The sequence below is a fragment of the Marmota marmota genome, unplaced genomic scaffold, assembly GCF_001458135.2.
Source record: "Marmota marmota marmota unplaced genomic scaffold, marMar, whole genome shotgun sequence".
Classification (NCBI taxonomy): Eukaryota; Metazoa; Chordata; class Mammalia; order Rodentia; family Sciuridae; genus Marmota; species Marmota marmota.
The window spans coordinates 33209925-33230951 of record NW_025999990.1 but is presented as its reverse complement, the minus strand read 5'-3'; the positions used below and the strand labels follow the sequence as shown (position 1 = coordinate 33230951).

Genomic DNA, 21027 nt, shown 5'->3' with positions numbered 1-21027 from the left:
TTGTTTCACTTTATAGGGTCCAGGTACTGATTTCTGTTGGCATATGTGACATCCTTCTTTCCCGGTTCTCAGATTTCTCTATTCTTTCTTTGCTGGCCCATCTTCTAGGATCAGGCATTTAAGAGTCAAGAGATCTTCCAGGCTCAGTCCTATCATTCCTCAGATCCATCAGTGGTCATATTCATACAAGTGTCAAGGAGCATCTTTGAGAACGGCATGATAGTGCACTCCTGTAATCCCAGGAACTCGGGAGACTGAGGCAGGAGGTTGGCAGGTGCTAGGCTAGATTTAGCGAGACTATGACTCAAAATAAAAAGGACCGGGAGTGTGGCTCAGTGGTAAAGTGCCCCTGGGTTCAATCCCCAGTACTGAAGAGAAAATATTACTTGCTCAAGTACCATCTTTATATGAACCAATCTTAGATTCTCACCTGAATCTCTCCTTGGAGTACCAGACATGTATTTTCCAGGAACTCTTTATTCAGCATCTCTGATTATCTCACAGGCATCTTAAATACATCATGGCTGAGACCAAATTTATCTTCACTTCATGTTGTAAAACTCAGGAATCGTCATGCCTTCCAGCACTTTCTTAAGCCAAAGTCTGGGAGTCGTTCGTACTTGGCACATTCTTTTTCCTTACATCACACATGCAATTCATTAACAAGTTCTGTTGACTTTACCTCCTATCTCTTAAATCTTTTTGTGTTTCTTACTATTTACTTTCATTCTTCTACCCCAAAATATCATCCCTATTTTTGGACTACTGTCAGTCTTCCTAAGTCTATGTTTACTCCCTAAGTATGTGTCCTCAAATTTCTTAAATCATTCTTCTGGCCAAAAGCATCCATCGACTTCCATTATTCTTGGGAGAAAAGGAAAGTTCTTTTCTTTATTTTTTTCTCACTACAAGTTCATTCAAAACAAAATAATGCCCTCCAACTTCACTAAGGTGGCTGACCACATAGATGACCAAATCTTCCTCTAAACTGGAATTTGGTTGCCGACCCAGCCCCAGCCTCTGCTTTCTTATCAGCACCAGGGGGCATAGCATTCTGTCTGTAGGCGTCTCTGTTGGCTTCCCCTCTTGTGGGTCTTGCAGGATGCTCACCCTCCAGACCTTTGGGCTGAGGCCTGCTAGTTTCTTATCAGTTAAGGCGTAGAGTGCAGGCACAATCTCAGGTGGCAGATGCAGGTAATTATGGAGATATTTTTACTAAATGCCCTCTCAGTAAGGTAGAAAGTCTCCGGGCAAACTTCCTTCACATAGCCTTGAGACTTGAAAAACTGTATGGCCTTCATGACATGAAGGTTGGGCACATTCTTATCTGCCTGCTCTGGGTGCTTGGCCATGTGAATATTCTTGGCTACCATTATTTTCTCCTTAAAAAGGAGTTCATAAATGGCAATCTGATTCTTCTTAGGCATCAACATTGTGGAGGCTTCAGGTTCCAAGGCCAAGACTGGAAAGGCAAAAGGAAAGTTCTTAACTTGTCCTACAAAATTAGGATCTGCTTCTTGCTTAACCTTTCCAACTTCCCAATTTTTCTTCACTTTCTTACTGGAGTCCATGGCACTATTAGTCATAGGTTCTGTTTCTGTAGTTTTGCCATCCCCTTTCCCAGCAGAGGGGCCTCACACATGCTGTTTTCTCCATGTAGAACACCTTCACTGCCTTCCCCATCTGGCTATGATCAGTTCATCTGAAATCTCAGTTCTTAGCTTACTTGTTCAAAGCAGTTCTGATGGTCAAGTTCTGTTCTGGTCCTGCTACACCCTCCCAGAGCACCACTTCCTGCTTCCTAGCACTTACTCCATTCGTAACTACATATGCAAATAGCTCCTTGTCAGTGTCCATGTAAGCTCCATGAGGACACAGCCACAATAAATAATGGCTATATTGATTTGATTTCCACCAACAGTGGATGAGAGTTTCCCTTTCTGTGTATCCTCACCAGTATTTGATGGTAGCCATTTGACTAGGGGGAAATGCTATCCCATTGTGATTTAAATTTTTTTTTTTTTAATTGTAGATGGACACAATACCTTTATTTAATTTATTTATTTTTTCTTTAGTTCCCACATATTAGAAAAAACATATGGCCCTTGACTTCCTCAGTTTGGCTTATTTTGCTTAACATAATGTTCTGAAATTCCATTCATTTTCCTGCAAATGACATAATTTCATTCTTCTTTGAGGATGAATAAAACTTCATGGTGTATATTTGCAACATTTTCTTTATCCATTTATCTGTTGATGGACACATAGACAGGTTCCATATTTTGGCTATTGTGAATTTGCTGCTATTAACATGGTTATGCATGTAGCATTATAGTACAATGACTTTAATTCTTCAGGATAAATAACCAGGAGTAGTATAGCTGGCTCATATGATGGTTCTATTTCTAGGTTTTTGAGGAATTTTCATAGCGTACTAATATATGATTCCACCAACAATATAAAAGTGACCTTTTTCTAAACAACCTCTCCAGCATTTATTATTATTTGTATTCTTAATGACTGCCATTCTGACTGGAGTGAGATGAAATCTCAGTTTAGATTTTATTTTTGTTTCCCTAATTGCTAATGATGTTGAACCTTTTTTTCATCTATTTGTTGGTGTTATGGTTCAGATGTGGTGTCCCCCCAAAGCTCACATGTGAGACAATGTAAAGGTTTGGAAGAGAAATGACTGGGTTATAGCCTTAACCTAATCAGTATATTAGTCCCTGATGGGATTAACCGAGTGGTAACTGGAGGCAGGTGGTGTGAGCATGGTGGAATGATGGCAGAGCCTCAAGAATGGAGGCTCTTAATGTATAAAATCCACCTGCGTTATAGCAATTCTCATGAAGCCAGGAGCTCCTGATAGCATTGGCTGAAAGGTGCTCAATAAATGCATGTGGAAGGCATCAGCAATTGCTATGGAATACCAGGGCGTTAAAAATAACAAGGTTAGCAGGCATGATTGTGCACACCTGTAATCCCAGCAACTTGGGAGGCTGAGGCAGGAGGATCTCAAATTCAAAGCAAGCCTCAGCAATTTAGTGAGGCACTTAACAACTCAATGAGACCCTGTCTCTAAGTAAAATACAAAATAGGACCTGGGGATGTGGCTCAGTGGTTAAACACCCCTAGGTTTAATCCCCAGTATAAAAAAAAATTACAAAATAATTTGGAAGCAAATTGCATCTAGACTCCAAAGCAATGTCTAACCCCGCTCCTGGGTCACTTGTTGTTCTGAAGGATGTAATGTATTGCAACCCACTTTCATGATTCTGTGACCGAAACAATGTTGGGGGAAGGAAGCACAAATTTTTACTCTTTACCTGTTACCTTTGTAACACATTGTTCCTTAAAGCCAGGGAATATTTGGAGTTAGTGGTAGTGAAGAAAATGCAAAAAGCAAAAGGAATGGCATCAAATGACAAGTGTAGCTAGGCAACAATCACTGGAGCCTGATTAAAACACATACATCTAAGAGCCACAAGGTGGCAGCTTAGAACTATGACATTATGGAGAGACCACTCAAAGACCCAACAGCTAAATAGGTATATTGGGGAAATGAAGTTGGGGAAAAGGGAGAAAAAGTCTGATTTATAGTACTTGCTGCACATATCTTTATGAATTTTGTTTTCCCCTAAAAAAAAGGACAGGCAAAAACACACAGAAAAGTCTTTTCAGACACACAATTAACTAATCTTGCTCTTAAGAAGTGTCAGCCTCAAAGTGAATCTGCCATCCTAAGCTGGAGTTGGCTGTTTCATCTTGAGGTTTCACTTCCTTTGAACCTCTTCCGGTATGCTTTTATAGGACAGTTCAGGAATTCCCAAGGGTAATTTTACTTTTATTTGGATTTCATCTAATCTATTTACTTTAGAACCTCACACTCTTATAAATGGCTACTCTGCTTATAAAACCACTTTTTGTTTATTTGTTTGTTTGCTTGTTTGGTTTGTTTGCTCCTTTCTTCTAGTGCAGGGGTTCAAACCCAGGGCCTCAAGCACGCTAAATTTAAGCCATGCATATGTAAATTTATCTGTTTTTTGTATGTTATATATTACATATATTTTGTGTTATAATAATCTATAATATTTATCGATAAATCAGTGAGCCATTACTTTCCATCATGCCTCACACATAATAGGTGTTCAAGGTAAGTTTGCTGAACTGAACTGAATGGAAATACAGAAATAGTGTCTGGAAAATGGAAGGTGTGAAGATTGTAGCAGAGTGAAAATTCAATAAGTGTAGAGGGTCATAGTGGGGCAGAGGGGACGAGAAATACCCACTGCTCAGAGAAAACATGCTGTATCCAGGAATTCATGAAATTCAGGGTCCTTTTCTCAGTTTTAATCCAGACTTTTGCCAGACCCACTTGTCCTTCTAGTGATCTGAACGTCAATTTTTATAAGACGATCATGAAAGTTTAGATTACTAGAAGGCAAACTTTTTAAGGACTAACACAGCTACCTCAATAAAAATTTATTATAAACTCAACCTACCCAATAAAAAGTACAAAAGCTACCATCACTCCCTCCTTAAAAAGGAGTTCATAAATGGCACTCAAGTGAATGTAGGGACTTACTGAAGTAATACTTGAAAGGAAATGTTACCAAATGCATACTACTTAAAACAGTTTTTGTTAAGTATCTAACAAATCAAAATCATACATTAGCAAAATTATTTTTTCTCAGTCCAGCATCAGGCTAAAAACTATGGATATAAGGCACAGGGTATGGTATCATTCCATCTTCAAAGAACTTATAACTTAGGAGAAAAAGATAATATGTCCGTGGATATATATCCAACAACATATGGTAAAAATAAATGCTTTGGATCCTCAGAAGAGGGAGGAAGCCTTCACAGAGGGGATTGGCATTGACCTGGACTTTGGAAGGTGAAACATGCTAGATAATAGCAGGATGGAGAAATAGTCTTAGTTCAGAGGACCATGAGAGAGAGTCAGGAAGGTGTGTTCAGGAGAGGGTGAGTAAAATGAGTGGACAGGATAAGAAGTTCATGGAGGGTGTGGTGGGGGAGATAAGATGGAGATTCAGATGGGGCTGATATCTTGGAAGCCAATCTCAAAGAGTCTGTTCTTTACCCCTGAGGCACCGAATCTTCGATCAGGATAATGGCCTGGTGGAGGATACACTTTGGAATAAAGCAGGATATATTGGTCTGGGTCTTAGTATTTTGTTTTAAAATTATCACCCAAACACCATAAAAATAAAATCTGTTGCTACCATGCACATACAAATGTTCAAATATATTATAGCCAATAGATTTATTGTATACTTAAAATTGGATGACAAGATAAATTTGAAAGTCATGTGCTTGCATAGCATGTGCGAAGCCCTGGGTTTGATCTCCAGCACTGCAAAGTCATATTTTTTTTAATAAAGAATAGAAATTTTTATTTTTTTGGTTTTATGTTTTTAGTTATACATGACAGTAGAATGTATTTTGACCTATCATACATAAATGGAATATACTTTCCCATTCTTGTGGTTGTACGTGATGTGGAGTTACATTGGTCATGTATTCATATATTAACATAGAAAAGTTATGACCAATTCATTCTATTGTCTTTCCCATTCCCATCCTCCCCTCCTTCTCTCCATTCCCCTTGTTCAATCCTGTGAATCTCCCACTTCTCCACCTCTCCACCCCTACCTATTGTGAGTCATCATCCACATATCAGAGAGAATAGTCAGCCTTTTTTGGGTGGGGATTGGCTTATTTCACTTTATGACAGTCTCCAGTACCATCCATTTACCAAAAAATGTCATAATTTCATTCTTTTTTATGGCTGAGTAATATTCTATTGTATATATGTACTACAAAAAGACATATTTTAGATACACTATTTTTTAATCGATATGTAGTTGGGGAGTAAGTGATGAGAGAGGATGAAAAAGAAGATGATTATATTTAGAAGTGGCATTCCAAATGCTGCCTAAAGTGCCAGTGGCAGTCTTGCTTTTGAAAGGGGCTCTGTATGGTCAGCCTGGCCATAGTTTGCTATGCACAACGGTCCTTCAAACAGTCTGCTAGCTTGAATCAAAAGTTTTTTCACTCAGAATATCCAGCCAATTAAGGCATAAATCTTCTGTAATGACAAATGGTATCCACAGTTTCACTTGGGTAGGTCTGGGGATGTAGTTCAGTGGCAGAGGGCTTGCCTAGCATGCATGAGGCCCTGGGTTTGAACCCCAGCACTGGAAGAAAGGAACAAACAAACCAAACAAGCAAACACACACAAAGAAAAAACTCCTCTGACATACTCCAAATACAAAATACAGATTCACTTAAATAATCCTTTATATGTGCTACCATATGCAATGTGCAATAAATTCCTCAAAAGGCTAATCGTAGAGTTATCATATGACTCAGCAATTCTATTCCAAGGTATATTATACCCAAAAGAAATGAAAACATATATCCATGTAAAAACTTGCACAAAAATATTCATAGCAGCATTATGTATAATAGCTCCAAATTGGAAACAGCTCAACTGTCCATCAACTGAAGAGTAGATAAATACAATGTGGCACATCTTTTCAATGGAATATTATCTGGCAATAAAAATAAATGAAGTACTGATATATGTTACAACATGGGCAGACCCTGAAAACATTATGTTATTTGAAATAAATGGGATGCAGAAGACCATAAGTTATGGGATTCCTTTGATAATGAAAAGTCCACGGGAGGCATATCCACAGAGACAGGCAGTATATTTGGATTGCATAGGGCCGGGAGGTTGTTTGGAACTGCAGAGAGACAGCCATATGGCATAGTTCCATAGTTCTCCAGTTCCATCCATTTGGAGGATAATGAAATATTCTAAAATTGATTGTGGTGATGGTTACACAACTCTGAATACAGTAAAAATCATTGTACATGGCACACTTGAAAAGGGTGAATTACATGGTATATAAATTATATCTTAGTAAAACTGTTACTAGAAAGAAAGCGCCTGCTGTAGTATAATACAAGCAAGGACTTTAATATGTCATCTAATGTAGTTTAATTAATTGAATGTAGTTCATCTAATATAATGTCAACAAAATTGTTAAGCACTTGTTACATGCTGGATGGTTGAACATGATACTGTGAGAACCTTAAGTAAAGACACTTGGCTCAAGCTGAAATTCAAGGAGAGTTCCCTGTCGCCTAAGCCAAGAGTTGAAGGCCTTAGCATACAGCAGGGGCAGCCAGCACCCCACCAGTGTAGTTTCCTGCTCAGAAGGTGTGAGCCATCTGAGAAAAAGAAAATCTGAAATAATTAGTAAAGAAATAAGAGCCAGACCCCGAAATCAGATCTTCTGATAGGTCCTCCAGTCCACATAGGAGCTGGAACTGAACAACTACAAATGGCTCCTGGTTCTTTATTTAAGAGGGAGGACATCAAAGGCAGGGATAAGGTTTCAGCAGGAGGAGTCTTGCTTCTCGGTATGGCAGGGGTCTTGCGGTAAACAAGTTGATTGGCATCTTGGCAAACCACCCCCATCTCCTAGAGGCAATGTAGTTCCAGTGGGTCACCCCATCTCCAGTGCTGGGCTGAACTTAAGACAGAGCTAGGTAGGAAGTCACATGTCTTGGGCAGTTTCAAACCAGCAGGATTGCTGCTGGGAGTTCCCAGACACCAGATTTTCCTGCCAAATGGCTTCCAGGTCATTTTTAATTCACACACATTTCATGGATGGCCCCTGGCATCAGGATGGAGGTATTAAATAGCCAGGAGATGTTGTTTTGGAGAGAGGTTGTGCAGGGAAACTGTAAATGCTTGGTATGATTGGCATATAGAGTACAAGGCTGGAAGGGGGCAGAGATCTAGCTAAACGCAGCAGAGAAGACCTCAAGTGCCTTGAAGCATAGGTTGAACTTAATCTTGCATGTTCTAGGACAACAGTGAATGGTTTACCCCCAAAAGTGGCACAGAATTTTGCAATATGGACAGGATCATTTATGTGCTTAAGAGGAGGCCGAGCTGGCAGAGCAGGTAAATGAGGAGGCCGAAGTCCAGAAGGGAAAGATGCTGAGTCTCAAAGGCTAGAGTGGTAGGGAGGATGGGTAGAGCAGAGGGAAGGGCTTTCCAAATGTTGTAGAGGAAAGATGAGCCAAACGTGGTACAGCTTCGTGTGAGTATGAGGGAGGGAGAGGGGCTCCAGAAAATGAAGGCTTCCTGTTGATATGCTAGGTAGATGGAGGAGGTAGTAACCCAGAGAAGTTTGCTGGGATGAGATCTGCCCTGAGAGGAACAAAATGAGTTGAGTTGTAGACCTGTTGTTTTTGAGAGCTGTCCAGCAGGAACTGGATTTTGGATCTGAAGTTTCAGGATAGGAGGTCAGTACAACCAGGAGAAGAGGTCAGATCACCCAGTCTTTATGTCATAATGTTACACCTCTCCTAGTTGTTTACATGTATTAACTTATTCAGTTCTCTCAACAAATCTACTCCTTTGATACCTTTAGCCCATTTGTATAGAAGTGAGATAACAGAACAGGTGGGAAGAGAACTCTCAACCTCTCTACTCATCCTCTACCTATTTGCCTTGGGTGCTCAGTCTCCTGACCTCAAGGACTTGGCCTACTGTGAACAAAAAGTCACTTTTCTCAGTGTGCAATCCCTCCACCTTTGGGCTAGATGTCATCCTCTCTCTCCTGCTAAAGGGTCTTGCTTCAGCACTTGTCCTCTCTCTTTGTCCATCATAAAATTTTCTCTCTTAGCTGGGTCTGGTGGCACCCACCTATAATTCCAGGTCACTTGGATGGATGAAAGATCACAAGTTTAAGGTCAGCCTGGGCAACTTGATGAGACCCTGTCTAAAACCAAAGGACTGGGATGTAGCTCAGTAGTGGGCCTGCTTGCTTCGCATGTGCGGTTCATTTGGGTTCTATTCCCAGCATCTCAAAAAAACATTGTCCCCCTTTCTCACCAAGATCATTTCTATCAACATACAGACATACTATTATTTGTCCCGATCAAACACAAGCAAAACTCTCTCACCATTTTGCCTTCTAGTTCATAACTTATTTTTTTTCTTCCTTTTGCAGCTCAATGGAGTTTATACTCATTGGCTCTCATATCTCTACTTTATTTTCATCTGAACTCATTCTGGTATTGCTTCTAGTCTGCTACATTTGTCCTTAACAAGGTGGCCAAAGACCTCCATTTTGTAACTCCAACAATTAGCTCTCAGTTCTCTTATCATGACTTACCTGCAGCACCTGATCCACTTGATCATCTCCTCTCTCTTTTCATTACTTGCTTTTGGTGGCTCTGTGTTCCTAGTTCTTCTCTTACTTTACTCTCTACTCACGTCCTCTTGGTTTCTTTGGCTTGTTCCTCCTTGTATCTTTGAGTTGTGCTTATTCCTCTTATTTTTAAGCTTTTCGTGGATAAGGCCTTCGGGACCAGTCCTGGTACCTCTTCTCTTGCCTATTTTCACCTTAGTGATCTCACCTGATCTCATGACATTAGTACTCTTTCCACATTGTTACTCCCAAATCTGTACTTATACTAACCCCTGGCCTATACTAATTCCTAAACATCATAGATCTAACTGTCATCTCTAATGGTGTCAAAGTGATAAACCAAATTTAGTCTAAATTGAACTCCTGATCTCCTCTCACCCCATGTAAGCTTGGTCATCTTTCAATTTTTCCAATTGTAGTTAACATCAACTCTTTTGTTCTACATGCTCAGCTCCAAAACTTGGACTCATCTTTGATTCCTCTTTTTTTTCCATGCCCTATATCAGGCCCAAATCCCATTAACGTTGCCTACAAAAGTTCCCCTAAATCCAATCTTCTTGCATCACTCCCATTAATACACCCTTGGTCCAAGCCAGCAACAGTTCTCCTGTGAATTGTTTCAATAGCATCAAAATCTGCATTTGCTGATCTTCCAGTGTATTCCTGATATGTCAGTCAGAACAATTTTGCTACGCTTTGTTACTCCCCTGTTTAAAATCCATTCATGGATCCTTATTCTACTCAGAAGCCACTGCTCTGGCAATGTGCTACCACCCCCACCCCAACCACACACACAGTTTGACCTCTGCTTTTGTTGTAGTCTTCCTCATTTTCTCTCTCATCCACACATTTATCCTTGCTTTTCTCTGAACAGGTCAATTGTGTCCTCAACCCAGAGCTTTTCATTTGCTATTTCCTCTGCCTGAAACTCTGCCCATAAAAATCCCCAAAGTTTGCTCCCTTGCTTCCCTCAGATTATTCAGCTCTCACTATTAGTAAGTTCTTCCTTGGGAGTCCTGTTGAGAATGTCTCTATATTCCATTTCTTAACCATTGTGGGTTTGCAATGGAGGCAGAAGTGAAGGATCTGCCATATTGTTTGTGCACCAAGAGACCCGTATAGGTCACAAGGTGTTGGTCAGCTAAGTATGGTGTTGCCTACCTGCTGGTTCATATAGTGGCTCACCTGGTTGGTATAGGGCAGAGGCTGAACCCACAATTCCTCTAGTTCTAGCTGGACCCTCCTTTTTTTTCTTAGGCTTCTAGGTCAGGGTTGTGTTTAGCTCCATGATGAAGGATGCCAGCTTCTCCCATGGGGCTCTCTACCCACCCTCTGCAATACTGAAGTTGGAGGCTTGATGTTGGTAAGAGATCAATGAGAGTTCCAGTCCACCCTCTTGGTCTCCCACTCCCCTGCATAGGTTCCATCTTGCTTTTCTTACATAACATCCATCTTAATTTTTCTGACTACCTGCCTTGCTGACTTCAGATAACAGCACCAAACAGAAACAACAGCCTCATACAGACGGTTTAACTGGCCCCACAACTTCTAAGGGCAAATCCATTACAATAAATCCTTTGTGTGTGTGTGTGTGTGTGTGTGTGTGTGTGTGCGCGCGCATGCACGCTCACGCGTGTGCCCATGTGCACACACATGTGTGCAAATGTATATGTGTGTTTGTGTGGCCATGTTATGCTGATAAACATTTAATTATCAACTTTCTGGGGGAAGAAAACAGCCAATTTCCTGGTATAAATGTTCCCACCATCATCAATTTTAGGCCACTAATGTGACATAACTGAATGGGGAGTGGAGAAATGATGCTAATAATGAGTTCTCTTGGGTCAGTGTAGCTCTGACTCCAGCACACCTCCATGAATATCTCCTACTGAGCCTGGTTTTTGAATTCTGTTTAATAGACCTATTTATTTTCCTTCATAGCTCTTAGCATCTTCTAACATAACACATATTTTAGCTATCTGTTCCCTATCTTGGAATGTAAACTCTTTTGTGGAAGGAATTTCTGCCTGTTTTAACTTTGGTTCTCAAAACAGGTCCTGGCACTTAGTAGTTGTTCCATATATGTTTACTGGTTGATTGAATGAACATAGCACAGGAGGAAGAATGTTTGGCTCCTGCAGAGGAGGAATATGAGCAAGAACTATTAGAACTTTGTCCAGATGTCATCTGGTTTGGTTCAGTTCAATAAATAGTGTGCCTATCATATGATAGATATTTTGTCAGCTGCAGGGGCACATAAAAAAATAAAGCATGTTTGTTAATTTGGTGGGATGCAACAGGGTCTGAGAATATCTCTGGATATTATGTCACCAAAGCACAATGGCCATGTTCTGTTGTAGCAATGTAATGTCATTAATTTGTTTCTATGACAGCCATCCTTTTTGGCAGTGAAAGCTTAGAGGAGAAGCCTGTTGTTAAAAATATGTGCTCTTGGAGAAAATACTTGCAAACTATAGCCTGATAGTGATTAACATAAAAAATGTATATATAAGGTGCTCAAACAACTCAATAGCAAGAAAACAATCTGATTAAAAAATGAGCAAAGTTTTCTGAATAGATATCTTTCAAAAGAAGACATGCAAATGGCCAACAAGTATATTAAAAAATTTCCAACCTCATTAATCATTAGAGAAATATAAATTAAAACCACAGTTGCCGCAGTCTGGCTGGGCACAAATCACGGAGCCGCCACAAAGCACTTGTATGTTCAAACAGGAAACTTTATTGCCTGAACTCCAACAGAACTCCATGCACACTCCCCGGGAACTCTCCCGAACGCCACCCACGCGGCCCCTATCCGGCACCACACCAACCAGAACTCCCTCCACCGGAACTTCACCAACCAACGCGAACTCCCCAGGAAATCCCCGCGAGAACTCCAAAGTAGCGGGCACCCGAGGCGGACGGCAGGGGTCTAAATACAATTGAATCAATCCAGCATCATCTTAATGGCTCGCCTCTCAACCATTACTTCTGGCAAAATGCCAGGGGCCATTCTGACTCTGGCTGTGGCTCTCAACACTCAATGAGATATAAACCCAGAGCTGTTAAAATAGCTATAATCAAAGATTTAAAAAAATAACAAATACTGGCAAGGATGCAGAGAAAGGAGAACTCATATGCTATTGGTGGGAATGTAAATTAGGAAGGTCATTATGAACAACAGCATAAAGGTGCCTCAAAGAAAACAAACAAACAAACAACAACAACAACAAAAAAACCACTAGAAATAGAAAAAAAGAAATAGAACTATCATATAATCCTGTAATCCCACTAGTGAGTATATATCAAAAGGAAATTAATACTCAGCCTTAAAGAAGAATGAAATTATGGCATTTGCAGGTAAATGGATGGAGTTGGAGAATACCATGTTAAGCAAAATAAGCCAATTCCCAAGAACCAAAGGCCAAATTTTTTGTCTGATATGTGGATGCTGACCCATAATGGGGGGTTGGGGCTAGGGAAGAATGGAGGTATTTTAGATTGGGCAGAGGGGAGTGAGGAGAGAGAAGGGGGTGCGGGGGTGGGAAAGATGGTGGAATGAGATGGACGTTATTACCCTATGTACGTGTATGATTGCACTCTGCATCATGTACAGCCAGAAAAATGAGAAATTGTGCTCCATTTGTGTACAATGAGTTGAAATGCATTCTGTTGTCATGTACAACTAATTAGAACAAGTAAAAAAAAAATTCAAAAAACCGAAATTAAATCAGTATATCAAAAAGACATTTGCATTCCCATGTTTATTGTGGCATTCTTCACCATACCCAAGATATGAAATCAACCTCAGTGTCCACCAGTGTATGAATGGGAAAAGAAAATCTAGTATACTTACACAGGGGAAAGTTATTCAGTCATAAAAAAGAATGAAATTCTGTCATTGGTAGGAATGTGGATGGAACTGGAGGACATTGTTAAGTGATATAAACAAACCACAGAAAATCAAATTCCACATGTTCTAACTTACATATGGAAAGTAAATAGTTGATCACTTAGAAACAGACAGTATATGGTGGTAACCAGGGGCTGGTGGGTGATGTTCCTAGACTAGTGTACTTTTATTTATTCATTTCCTAAATAATTGTGTTTAAAGTCTAACCCTGAGACTTTAATTCACCATTCCCTAGTCTCTTCTGGTTTTAGAAAAATGTCATCTGCATAGAGGTTCCTCCCTTGACTACTGATAAAGAATAACATCCTTCTTTTGTGTCTCAGTTTATTCCGGTTTCTTCATGGTACTTGTCACTTCCTGACATTGCATTTCTATGGTTATTTATTAGATAATTATTTTCTCTCCCAGGAAGACAGGGACCTAATCTGTTTCATTCTCTGTCCTGCCCCAGCACTGAGAACAGTGGATACAGGAAGTGGGTACAGGAAATGTTGAATGAAAGGTTAGGAGCCTTGTTTTTTTTTGGGGGGGGGGGCTGGGGGAGTACCGGGGATTGAACTCAGGAGCACTGGGCCACTGAGCCACATCCCCAGCCCTATTTTGTATTTTGTTTAGAGACAGGGTCTCACCAAGTTGCTTAGCGCCTCACTTTTGCTGAGGCTGGCTTGGAATTCACAATCCTCCTGCCTCAGCCTCCCCAGTCACTAGGATTACAGGGGTTAGGAGTCCTTTAGAGCAATACATGGACTTGTCCTTTCTGCCAGGTGTAGGATCTCTTCAGAAAGAGTTTGAAACTGATGAAGACAAGAACACGAGAGCTGAGCGTGAGGACCGTATGAGGCAGGGTACTGCCTGCTCTATGAGTTAGCAGTCTCCTCCTTCTCTATTTATAGAGATGTGATCTTTTGCTTCCCCACTCCTCCCAGGCTTTCCCTCTTGTGTCCTCCTCTCCATCTCCTCTGGCTCCAGCTTTGCTGCCAATAAACCCAAGGCTTTCTCTTTCAGTGAAGTTTTTGGTATACCTGCTGCTCCTTTAAGAATCTGTCTTATTTTTTCCCTTTCTCTCACCACTTAAATCCTCAAACATCACAATCATACTGGTGACATAACATTTCTTTTCCATCTACAGTAGTCCTGTTTATTTTATAAAGTTTCAGTTGACCAAAAAAAAAAAAAAAGTTTTAGTTGACCCATTGTCAAACTGGTCTGAAAATATTAAATGAAAAATTCAAAAAATAAAAAAATCCATGGGTTAAATGATACATTGTTCTGAGTAGTATGAAGATATCTCGTGCTGTCCTGCCCAATCCTGTCCCTGGTGTGGATCATCCCTTTGTCTAGAGTATCCACATTGTATTTGCTACCTGCCTGTTAGTCACTTAGCTGTCTCAGTTATTAAATCAACTGTCATGGTATTGCTTGTCTTTGTTCAAATAATCCTTATTTTACTCCAATGTGCAAGAGTAATTATGCTGACAGTTCAGATCTGCCAAAGAGAAGCCGTAAAGTGCTTGACCTAATATAAAAAGGAAAAAATATGTCTGCTGAGGTTGCTAAGATTTATAATAAGAACAAATTTACCTGTGAAATCTTGAAAAAGGAAGAAAAAAAATTATGCTAGCCTTGCTGTCCTACCTCAAACTGCAAAAATTATGGCCAGAGCTCATGATAAGTGCTTTGTTCAGATGGAAATGGTGTTAAATATGTGTATGTTAAATTTATATATATATATATTATATATATAATATATATTATATATATTATATATATATATATATATATAGAGAGAGAGAGAGAGAGAGAGAGTATATGTAGGGTTCAGTACATGTATATATATATATATAGAGAGAGAGTATATGTAGGGTTCAGTACATGTGTTGTTTTAGGTATCCACTGGGGTTATTGGAATGATCGCCCATGGGTAATACGTGCCTACTGTATTTCTCCCTTAAACTTTTATGACCAGATTCGATTCCTAAGTATTTCTGGAATTTTCTCTTTATGCAACTAAATCCTAAAAGGTCTCTTTGCTTCTAATCTTAACCTTTTTGAATTCATCCTTTAAACAGACAGCAGAGTAATCTATCTAAAGTAAAAAGCTGATCATGACAATTTCCTGCTTAAAATCTTTAATGGCTTCCCGTCCACTTCGGGATCAAGTCCAAGCCTGCCTAGCAAGGTGTCCTCTGCCCCACGCGGCTGGCTGTTGGCTGCTCTCCCACTCCGTCTCCCACTAGTCTCCCCTGGGCTCTGATTCTCCTCTGGGATTCCGGCTTTATCTGTGCATGCTCCATACTCTTTTCTTTAGTTCCTTTGCTCTGGTGGCTCTCTATCTAAAATAACTAAGCCCCTTCCCCCACCTCTGTCTAGCTAATTCCAGCTGATGTTTTACTGTTCTGTTCTTTTAACATTTTTTAAAAGTATGCATCTAGTTATTAGACATCTTGCTAATTCATTATTTATCCACTGGTTTAAAATATCATCTTGAGCATTTAGTAGATTTCTTATATTTGGGTCTGGCTTGGGGATTTATATTGTTTTATTAATCTATCCCTGTGCTGTTACAGTTTTTATTATAAATTTCAAATTGTGGGTACCAGAGATCAAATCCAGGGATGCTTAACCACTGAGCCACATCCCCAGCCCTTTTTATTCTTTGAGACAGGGTCTTGCAGGCTTAGGGTCTTGCTAAATTGCTGAGACTGGCTTTGAACTTGTGATCTTCCTGCCTCAGCCTCCTGAGTTGCTGGGATTACAGGTGTGTACCACTGTGCCCTGCTCAAATGACTTTTAACATTTAATGTCAGAGAAGGGTCTTGCCACTCTCTTCCTATGTACCACTGACACCCACCTCTTGTGTCAATTATTTTTAAAAATTTTCTTGACTATTTTCAGATTTTATGTTCCCTGGTGAGCTCCAGGATCATTTTCCCCTAGTTTCTCCTCCAAAAAAGAAAATTCAATTGAAATTGTAGTACAATTATAAATGATTTTAAAGAGTATTATTTTGTTATTATTATAAAGTCAGAAAGAGGAGAGCAGGAATCTAGCAACAGGGAATAAGAAATGGAAGAAAGAAAGGGATGGCAATTTCTTTCTTGGGTATAACTTGTCCCTACTCAAGGTGACCAAGGTAGGTTTGTCTGGAGGTTTTTCAGGAAACCAGGAGAAAAGAAAGCCAAGAGAGAGGACAGAAAAGAATCCCAACTTGCAGTGGACCAGGTATCCTCCGTTAGAGGTTCAGAGATCTGGGCTGAGAAATCCCAGCCAACCTTCCAAGGAGGAAGTTGAAATGTCCAATATCAAACACCCTGAAAGAATGGTCAAACCGGACACCTTTACCTTTCTAGGGTGAAATGCCATGGAAAAGGGAATGAATCTGAAAGAGGAGGCTGAGAAAAGATGGCAGGAGGATTGGGAAGACCATGAGAAAAAAGAGAGGGACGTTAATATGGGAAATCGTTCCAAAGCCTAAATAAACTCCAAGGCTGTGCTGCTTGTGGGAGCCCAGAGAGTGAGTTCCAACTTTGGTCAGCGTGCTTATGAGACCTTTGAAGACTTGGGCGCCCCACCCCATCATACCCTTTCAAAAATACCAAAATGCAGAGACATTCCACATTACATACATATGGTCCCCCCATAAAAGATTGGGCATATTTTTACAATTCTGCTTTTAAAAATATTTGGCTATGAGTCATTTTAACATTTTATTGCCTTTCTTCATGATTATGTTTACTGGAGATTTTTTGCAGAGTGAGAAAAATCCGATCTATAATTTTTTTTTCAAATGAAAAAATATTTAAGAATATTAAATCTAATGACAGATGGATTTGACATATGATATTTGGTAGAATGTTTAATTAGACATTTATTGATTTCACATCTGTAGCTTTATTTTTAGTCTAAAGCAAATGATTTTTTCCCCCTAGGTCTGTCTCAAGCATTTTTGTAGACAGCAATTGTTCATGCTCATTGGCCTTGGGCCCTGTTTCTATGGTGCCTAATGGATAAAACAGCTTGCTTACAGTCCTCTAACTTGATGGTTTGGGCTGCTTCCTGGAACTGTCATGAAAACACAGCCTATCCCTTCATGAGAATTCACTGCAATGTCCAACTAGAGAAGAAGAGCACAATGCAAAGAGGCTGTTCTCACCCCAACAGTTCTGAGCCATAGACTTCTTTGTTAGTCTAATGAAGCTCATTATTCTGATTTCTTCCCAGAATAATGTTTTAAATGCACAAAATAAAATACAGAGGAAACCAATTAAGTTGAAATACTGTTGGCAAAAAGGACAGAGTTTTGATGTAGTAATTTTCTTTATTAATGGATTAAATGTATTTCTTTATTAATGGATTAAATGACAAGCTCTTGCTGTAGGCCTAATAACTACCATAATTTCAAAGTAGCAAAGAGTATAAGTAATACTTTGAGATATCAGCACCTATGGGACCTGCTATGAAAATATCTGTTGTTTCTTTTTTTCCTCTCACATTTTTTAATCAGTGCAGTATTGTTGTACATATTGATGGGATTTGTTGTTACATATTTGTACATGCTCACAATATAACAATATGATTTGGCCATTATGTCTCCCCAATATTCCCCCCCCCATATTTGTTATTTGTATGGAGGACAAAGTACTTACACCACTACTGTGGCTTGTTGCCTATTTTCACAATGAAGAATAAGTTTACATTTTAATGACAGGCGAGTAAAAGTAAGGTGTAATTTTTTTTTATCCTGTTGACAGAATCTGTGACTTTTATCCATAGCTTGTGGACCCCAAGTTATGATCCCTGGAGGCTGAGGGATGCCTCTACCATCATGAATCATTATGGTGAGAGGATTACAAACACAAAATGACTCTGGAGTCTTAGAGATTGATTCTGAAGCTGAATCTACAGATCTTTCAGCCCCAGGACCACTGTCCTCTATTCTACTGCTTTCTTCTATGGAAAGTAAGTGCCCTTCACTGGTAGAATATCTGAGATGTTCACAGTTGGGTTTTTTGTTTTTTTTTTTTGGTCAGGGGAAGGGGGTGGGGTACCAGGGATTGAAATCAGGACACTCAAACAATGAGCCACATCCCCAGCCCTCTTTTGTATTTTATTTAGAGGTAGGAGTTGCTTAGCATCTCCCTGTTGCTGAGGCTGGCTTTGAATTCAGTCTTCCTGCCTTATCCTCCTGAGCTGCCAGGATTACAGGAGTGTGCTACTGGACCCGGCTCACAGTTGATTTTTAATCTTCTGTTCAAAGTCAGAGCCATGACTGAATTGTGCTCTCCAAATATCCCCCATTTAGCTCCAGAGGCACCCTACATTAGAAGCCTTACCCCCCAACCCCCTGACCAGTGCTGCTTGATAGTATATCAGTTATGCTGCCTTTTGCTTCTTTTAAGTGGTTGCTCTGGAGTTTTGTAATATATGTTTAAAACTAATCTAAGTCCACTTTTAAATAATACTGCTTCTTGGATAGCATGAGTTCCTTATAATAAAATAATCCCACTTTTGTTTTTGACAGTGCTGGGGATTGAACCTGAACCTGGGGCCTACCACATGCGAGGAAAGCACTCTACCACTAAGCAAAACCTTCAGCCCAAACAAAAGAATCCCAATTCCTCCCTCCTATCTTTATGTCATTGATGTCATCACTAAGCTTATATGCAAATATACATAAATATGAAAATAACAAATAATAATTGCTATTAATATTTTGAACAAACTGTTGTCTATTAACTCAATTAAAATATTCCTTCTTTGGTGCTATGTCTTTCATTATGTCAATCCAAGTTTCTGACTTAAATCATTTTCTTTTGCCCTAAAGGACTTCTTATAATATTTCTTGCAAGGTAGGCCTACTGACAGAAATTGTCCATCAATTTTGATTTGTCCAAGAAAATCTTTGCTTCTCCTTCACTTTTTGAAAGATAATGTAGGATATAGAATTCTTGGTTGGTAGTTTTTATCTCTAAACACTTTAAATATTTCTCCACTGTCTTCATACTTGCATGATTTCTGAGGAGAATTCGGATGCAATTCCTGTCTTTTTTCTTTATGGGTAAGGTGTTTTCCCCTCTGGCATCTTTCAGGATTTTTTTTCTTCATCTTTTATTTTCTATAGTTTGAAAATAATGTACCTGGATATAGATTTTTGGAATGTATCCTACTTGGAATTCAATGAGCTTTCTGGATCTCTGGTTTGGCGTATGACAGTAATTTTGGGGAAATTGAGTCATCGTTCAAATATTTCTTCTGTTTCTCTTTTTTTTTCTTCATTTAGAATTCTCATTATGTGGAAATAACACCTTTTGGAATTGTTCTACCATTACTGAATATTCTGTCCCAGTCTTTTTTTTTTTTTTTTTTGCTTTTTAGTTTTGGAGGTTTCCATTGAGGTCTTCTTAAGCTCAAAGATTCTTTCTGATTTCTTCAGCAGTATCCAGCTTACTAACAAGGCCATCAAAGGCATTCTTTCTTTATTTTTTAGTTATAGATGGGCATGATACTTTTATTTATTTTTATGTGGTGCTGAGGATTGGATTGAACACATGCCTTCATAAGCTAAACGAGTGCTCTACCACTGAGCTACAATCCAGCCCTCATCAAAGGCATTCTTTATTTCTGTTACAGTGATTTTGTTTTTTATCATTAGCATCGACTTTTGATTTTCTTAGAATTTCCATCTCTCTGCTTACAGTACCCACCTGTTCTTGCATGCTGACTACTTTATCCATTAGAGCCCTGAACATATTAAATATAGTCGTTTTAAACCCCTGGTCTAATAATCCCAACACTCCTGCCACATTGGATCCTGATTCTGATGCTTGCTCTAGCTCTTCAACTGTTTTTGGCATTTGAGTACACTTGTCTTTTTTTTTTTTTTCTGGATAGCTGAACACCATGCACTGGGTAAAATGTGTGTACTGGTGGTAAAGTGTTGGGGAAGGGAAGCCCGCTGCAGTCCTGAGATTAGGTTTCAGCATTTTGGCAATCCTGTATCTCTAGACTTGAACTTCCCATGTGCTTTCAGACTTCTCACCTCCAATCACTTAGTTGGGACAGGATGGCCAGAATGAAGTGGAGTTGGGTATTTTCTCTCCCTCACATGGAAGGCTAGAGGCAGCTGGAGTTGGGTGTTTTCCTTCTCTCAGGGGAGTTAGGGAAGTTTCTCCAGCAGATTAGGTTCTGGTGAAGCACTTTCTTCTGAGGGCTGACCTTGTTAAGAGGAACATAGTGCTTTGGGGGTTTTCAAAATGGTTTCTTTTCTCTGCCCCTGCAGTAATCATGAGGGGACTTTTCTCCAATATTCACTATGAGAACCTAGAAGAGTTCATGGAGGTAAAACTCCTCATGCTTCTCACCACTACTTTGGGACTGGTTTCCCTGGCAGATTTTTCAGGGGTGGGGGCACCGGAACCCAGGAGCTCTCCTATACTAGGCAAGTGCTCTACCTCTGAGAGTTCTACTCCCTGGTCCTCCCCTGGAGTTTTTGATGGCTCAGACTTGTCCACACTGGCCCTCCAGCAATTTATTGACAACATTTCAAACTTTCCGCCCCCCACTACTGATTCCTTGCAGTGGTCTTTGCTCAGTTGTGACTCTCTGTTCACCTGTGGTCCCTCCAATTTGAGGAACAGCAATTTGCCCTGTAATCTCGCCTCTTTTAGAGATCTAAGAGAAGTTGGCAATTTTGCAGTTTGTTCAACTTTTCATTTGTTAGGAGGAGTGGCAACTTCTTACATGCTGGAGTGGAAACTGGAGGTCCCACAAGTGGCTTTTAAAACTATGCTATTGTTGCACTGTACTTCCACCCTCAGGAAGCATTCTTTTCTTTCTTTCTTTTTT

The 21027-nt window shown here is 39.8% G+C and overlaps 1 pseudogene; it reads right to left on the bottom strand.

Annotated features, from left to right (window-relative positions):
• Positions 1–421: 421 nt before the first annotated feature.
• Positions 422–20227, bottom strand: LOC107139404 (annotated as a pseudogene).
• Between the last annotated feature and the right edge of the window lie 800 nt (positions 20228–21027).